Below are 6,965 nucleotides of genomic sequence, written 5' to 3'. Positions count from 1 at the left end.
ATAAAATTTAATAAATAAATAACTGTGGTACATCTACACAATGGAATACTACGCTGCTGTAAAAAGGAAGGAACTCCTACCATTTGCACCAGCATAGATGGAGCTGGAGAGCATTATGCTAAAGAGAAATAAGCCAGTTGGATAAAGATAAATATCACATGATCTCACTCATTTGTGGAATATAATGAACAACATAAACTGATGAACAAAAACAGATCCAGAGACAGAGAAGCATCGGTCAGACCATCAAACCTCAGAGGGAAGGCAGGGGAGGGTGAGGGTAAGAGGTAGAGATCAACCAAAGGACTTGTATGCATGCATATAGGCCTAACCAATGGACACAGACAACAGGGGGGTGAGGGCATGAGCAGGGGTGTGGGGGGACTATGGGGAGACAATGACACATATGTAATACCTTAATCAATAAAGAATATATATAAATGGCCCCAGGATGCCAACTTGCCCCCAGTTGATAACCGCTGGTCTATAGTGACCAACCTATTAGAAGAAGTTCAACGGCACAAGAAAACAATTTGCTCAAGTGGGAAGGCAAGAAATGTTTCTATGCCAACTCGCATTTGTTTGTAGGATCCTTGGCATGGTTTTCTCATGCCCACTTCCTCTGAGTATCTACACTCTACTAATACACCCTCCCCCCCGCCCCAGACATCAGAGGAATCTCTTTGAACCACATATCTGATCATGTAACGCCCTCATGCTTAAGAAATCAATGTCCCCCATTCTCCACAGCCGGGTTTCTCAGCCTGGGCACTCTTGACCTTGACGGCCAGAAGACTGCTGTGGGGGCTGTCTTATACATCGCTGGTCTCTCCCTCTTGCCACGAGATGCCAGCAGAATGCCCCCTGTAGTAGGTAGAATAATGTCTCACCACACCCTAATCTCTGGAACCTGTGACTGTGTTCAATTGCACGACAAAGAAAATGTAAGGTTGCAGATGGAATTAAAGGTTGCTCATCAACTGGCCTTAAAATGATGAGATTATCTTGGATTATTCGGGCGAGCCCCATGTTATCACAAGAGTCCTTAAGAGAGCCCGAGGGATAAATGACTATGGAAGAAAGTCAAAGCGATTCAACATGGCTGGCTTTCAAGATGAAGAAAGTGGGTCACTGGCAAAGCAAAAGATACGGGTCCTCGAGCCCTGAGAAGGAACTCAGCCCTGCCCATACCTTGACATCAGCCCAGAGAGCCACTTCAGACTTCCAGAAGCCTCGGATAATAAATGCGTGTTGCATAGGATGATAAATGTGGGTTGCTCTAAGCCACTGAGTTTGGGGTAATTGGCTACCGCGGCAACAGAAAAGTAATACATCACCATCCGCAGCTGTGACAACCAGGACTGTCTCAGCCGGTTCTAAATGTGCCCTGGGGACAAAGTTGCCTCCAGTTGGAGAGCCACTGCTCTGCGAAATGGACAGCCCACATTCCCGAGGCGTGCACAGTGGGCTCTTCGCAATGAATGCTACCCAACCTGTTGTACGAGCATCCAACAGAGCAAGAGACAGCCCATGCTCCAGGCACACCGACCTCCCGACTTCAAAAACACTTCACGTCTCACTTATTTGTAGATTTGATGCCAAGAGGTGCTTTGAAGGGTAGGCAGTGTGCTTTGGCCTCCTGCCCTCGTTAGGTATTATCTTCCAAAGACATGTCCAATTTCGGGTTTCGTTCGCTTATTCCATAAAAATCCATGTGGCTGCTAATATAATAAACCGCAGATGTCCCCACCTCCCCCTCCAAACACATCATTGCTCCTAAGCCCCCCTAAGTCCTCTTCGTTGGAAACTCCAGCATCACCAACCCCTCTGTGCCTTACTATGTCTACTGCTTTCTCTTCATCAAGAATCACTTCCCGCCGAAACCGGTTTGGCTCAGTGGATAGAGCGTCGACCTGTGAAAGGTCCGTGTTGTTATATTTAAAAAAAAAAAAAAAAAAAGAATCACTTCCCTTCTTTGTATAGATGGCAGTCATCCTGAGATCAAGTTCAAGTGTTCTCTACACCAGGAAAGCTTTCCGAAGACTCCCCACAGCAGAGTGAACCATGACACCACCAGCCCCCGTCCGCATCCCTCACTGTGTTGTGACCCTTCTGCATTGTACTTATTGGTTGATTCATCCGTGCTCCTCAGCAGCCTCTAAGCCCGTGGTTCTCAACCTTCTGGCCCTTTAAATACAGTTCCTCATGTGGTGACCCAGCCATAAAATTATTTTTGTTGCTACTTCATAGCTGTCATGTTGCTCCTGTGATGAATCGTCATGTAAATATCTGATCTGCAGGATGGTCTTAGGCGACCCCTGTGAAAGGGTCGTTCAACTGCCAAAGGGGTCGCGACCCACAGGTTGAGAACCCTTGCTCTAAGCTCTTTAAGACGTGACACCATATTTCAGCCTCTCTGGACTCCTGGCAGCCACAGAAATGTTTGTGGTCAAGAAGTGCTTGTGGCATGAATGAAGAAGAGAAGTCATGGGTAGAGAAAAATCAAGTTAATTATGGGTTATCAAAGCTGGGAAACTCCAGATCAGCTACGAGCATAATCCCAGCTCTGGTCCATGAGAATTAGAAGAACCCCAGAGTTGGAATGAGACCTTGTCTGTGGTCAGAATCAGGGACAAAGCTTGGCTGCTAAGAACACAAGCTGAGCCCGGCCTGTGTGGCTCAGTGGTTGAGCATCAACCTATGAACCAGGAGGTCATGGTTTGATTCGCAGTGTGGGGCGTGCAGGAGGCAGCTAATCGATGATTCTCTCTCATCATGGATGTTTTATCTCTCTCTCCCTTCCTCTCTGAAATCAATAAATATGTATTTTTTAAAAAGATCACAAGTTGAGAAGCATGTGCCAATGGTATCACCATGCACCATTTAGCCTGTTGCCTTCTCCCTTTATCTACTCAATAGATATTCTACCCAGCATGTCCATGCATCAGATTTAGTTACAGCAATCCTGAACTACATAGTGAGGAAATATAAATAGAGTCATAGATGATTTTGACTAACACCTACAGGTTTATGGCCATAATATAGCCATTTGTGAGCTCTGAGTGAGCATAAGTCATAGAGTGGCAGGCATTTATGACAGTCTCGGGAGCAGGAGCCACTGTGAGAACATTAAGTTTAAAACCAGAGAATCTGCTGCAAGAAGATTTTGCGCGCGCGCGCGCACACACACACACTTACACACACACACACACACACACATTTTTTTCATTTTCAAACACTGCTTTTTATGTTATATTTTATAACTAAATAGAAATGGGTGGGATCCATCTCTGGCTAAACCTGAATGAAGGTAAATTCTCAGGTTTGCCTATGGATTCCATGGAAGAGAAACAAAAGTTGAACAAACCTTAAGACAGTGGTTCTCAACCTTCCTCATGCCGCGACCCTTTAATACAGTTCCTCATGTTGTGGTGGCCCCCAATTTCATGGTTACACATGGAACACAATGAAAGCATAGTGATTCATCACCAAAAGAATATGTGATTATATGTGTTTTCCGATGGTCTTAGGGGACCCCTGTGAAAGGGTCGTTCGACCCCCAAAGGGGTCGCGACCCACAGGTTGAGAACCGCTGCCTTCAGAGGTCCATGGAGCAGTATCTGCATAGATTTGGGATTTATTTGATGAAGACCCCAAGGAAGCTTATGGCCGCTGAAAGCACTTCTGTGGGTTGAAAGCACCCCCTTGCTATATGGGAAGCATGGGGTGTGCATTCAACTCCCTGGTGCAGCGATTCTCAACTGGGGCAATTTTGACACCTAGGGTAGCGTCTCTAGACATCTTTCACTGTCCCCCTGGTGGGGAGGGGTGCTAGTGGGTAGAGGCCCAGGATGCCGGTAAACATCCTACTACGCACAGGACAGCCCCAGCACAAAGAATCATTCGGCCACAGTGTCATAGGGCAGAGGGTAAGAAACCTTAAGCCAGAACAGCCAGGAAAAGCACAAAAATCTGCAGGAACCAAATCTGCCCACCAGGGCCCATCAGTAACCTTGCACGGGGCCCATTTGCTGGACTTTTGACATCATTAGTCAAGATTCCCTTTTAGACTGAAACCGGTTTGGCTCAGTGGAAAGAGCCTTCTTCTCTGTAAAAAATCAATAAAATATTTAAAAAAAAAAGATTCCCTTTTAGGACAAAGGCCCCATCTGGCTTGCCAGTGAGAAGGACAAGCAGTGCTCAATGAGATGAATTGCCTTCGTTTTTTTTGTGGGGTGAGAGAGAGAGAGAGAGAGAGAGAGAGAGAGAGAGAGAGAGAGAGAGAGATAGAAGGCTCCAGGGCGTTCAACCTCTGAAAGGTAATCCAGGCCATTAAATTCCAGACCCAGGGGTTATGTTAGGATATCTGGGCCTCTACTAACCAAAACCAGCCTCGGGTCTCCACGCCACACACACACACACACACACACACATTTTATGAGAAAATTTTGTTCTTTGGCTAGATGGCTTTGTATTTAGTTTGTTTTTTTCATTTCTAAACACTGCTTTTTATATGTTATATATTTTATAACGAAACTTGAAAATACAAGATATCTAAGCTTAAGGATATTTCATCCTTTTTTCTTTCTTTTTATTGTTGACACTATTACAGATGTCTCCATTCACACGTACTTCGTTTGAACCATTGCAAAGAGGTGACAGTCACAGTACATGAGCTTGCAGACTGCCCACACACTGCATACAACAGCAAGTCACCAGTATTGCCGCAATTCAGCGACTTGTCTGTTGACCGTGAGGTTTAATGGCCAAGAAGATCATTTTGAACAAGTCGTCACCACCTACGATAGAATGCCTTTTGGTCATAAGAGTAACAAACCGCTTCTATATGGGATATTCCAAGTATGTATGGTTGCTAAGGAAAACCATCTTAATGATGCAATTAGGTTTAAGCATGAATGTCAGGGGCTACCTAATCCAAGAACTTGGCTTGCTTTTGCACTTCTCTCTCTTTCTCTCACCTCCAACAGATTAATCTGATAATGTGTGCTTCTGATATAGAGTGGGAACCCAGCCCCTTCTAGAAACCAAGATAAATTCAATATTTATTTCTCCTTATTTTTTTTAATCCTCACCCAAGGATATTTTCCCATTGATTTTTGGAGAGAGGGAAAGACAGAGAGAAACATCGAGGAGACTCCACAAGGGCCCAGGCCGGGAGGAGCCTGCAACCAAGGTACATGCCCTTGACCGGAATTGAATCTGGGACCCTTCAGTCCACAGGCTGACTCTCTATCTACTGAGCCAAACCGGCTAGAGCAGAAATTCAGCATTTAGATTTTTGACATTTAGATCTTTCTAAAGCTAAGTTCCCTGGTTTGGAGACCATCTCTGCTCTCTGACTGGACTTTTCTTTCTACAGCCTATCATCCTCAAGAACAATCAGCAATGTTTATTAGTTTTTCTAATCCATACTCCCCACCTGACAGCAGCAGTTACTTTGACAAAGTAACTAATGTTTTATTAGTGGGTGATGCTAATATTTCTGACGCATACTGCTGATTTTTCTAAGGCGATCTATTAAAAGCCAACATCTCATCGCTATCTCATGTTAACAGAGCGAGGTATGCTCTTGGATGCTATTCTCTGTTTTTCTTGGTTCCATTTCCTTTATTTAGTCTAAATCTCCAGCAATCTCATGGTATTGCATTGCATTTCTGTAATTCTAACTGTCCTTTAACACATTTCATTACCACTGATGGAATCTCCCTTCCTTTATGGAAACAGATCCAAGGCAAATCTATAGAGTTTGTGGACTGAGATAGGAGTTGTTCATTTTAAAAACGACTATTTATCTTGTAAAAGCACGCTGCTTTCCAAGGACCCATCGACCACAGTTTCCCAGCGGCTCTGCTCTCCATTAACCAGAGAGCACACACTGTGGGGGTGCCGAACAGCTGCCTCTCCACTCCTTATTTATTAATGACTCCGGATTCCCACATATTTCATCAATGAAATGAGATAAGGAAAACTCCTAGTTGTCCTTAGTGGAATCTGAGCATGCTTCCATGATTTTTCTCAGCCTTAACCAGAGGTTTATATTTTTTTTTCATTGATTTCAGAGAGGGAGAGGAAGAGAGAGAGACAGAAACATCAATGATGAGAGAGAATCATGGATCAGCTGCCTCCTGCACGCCCCCTATGGGGGATCGAACCCACAACCCGGGCATGTACCCTTGACCAGAATCAAACCTGGGACCCTTCAGTCCACAGGCCCACACTCTATCCACTGAGCCAAACCGGCTGGGGCTAACCAAAGATTTCTCCCCCCTAAACCAACATTCCATACCATTTCCTAAACTAGTACCCCACACCATAGCGTTCTGAAATTAGACCTGTAGGGAGAAGAAAATATCAAAACTACTCGTAGAGAATTCTAGTAGTTACTCCACCATGTCATTCCAACACACAGACTACAGACTGATAGTATCAACAACACCCTCCACAGCCACGCTCCTGAGCGCTCTATAGAACCGGATAGCAGGTACTTTTCACCTCACCCTTGCGAGAACACGCTTAGCAGTCGATCATCTGGGTTCCTAAACACACCAACTTGGGGTGAAGGGACGAGATGCCCCTATGCCATGGCCCGGGCACCAACAGGAGGGCAGAACCCCGCGCCTGCCTCCAGCTCCACCGCTGCTCCCAGAGGAGCCAAGAAGCCCGAACCAGACCCACACGTGTGGCCACTAGGGACGGCCCATTTCCAGGGACCGGTCACCAGCCCAAGAGGAGCAGCCACACCAGGGGAGCCCCTCCATGGGCCCCTGGCCCTGAAAAAGTCATTAAGTAAATTCAAGACGTGCCCAGGTGTCCACCGTGGGCCATGCGGGCCGGACGCCAGACCCTACCTCGGACTTCCACACGACGTACGGGTGGCCGTGGCTGTGGGGTGGGGACTGCAGCCTCCTCTGCTGGAGCCACCGCCTGGGAGAAGCGAAGATGCT

This window comes from Myotis davidii, unplaced genomic scaffold (assembly GCF_000327345.1).
Source record: "Myotis davidii unplaced genomic scaffold, ASM32734v1 scaffold1277, whole genome shotgun sequence".
Classification (NCBI taxonomy): Eukaryota; Metazoa; Chordata; class Mammalia; order Chiroptera; family Vespertilionidae; genus Myotis; species Myotis davidii.
The sequence above is the reverse complement of the archived record's forward strand: the minus strand, read 5'-3'. Positions refer to the sequence as shown.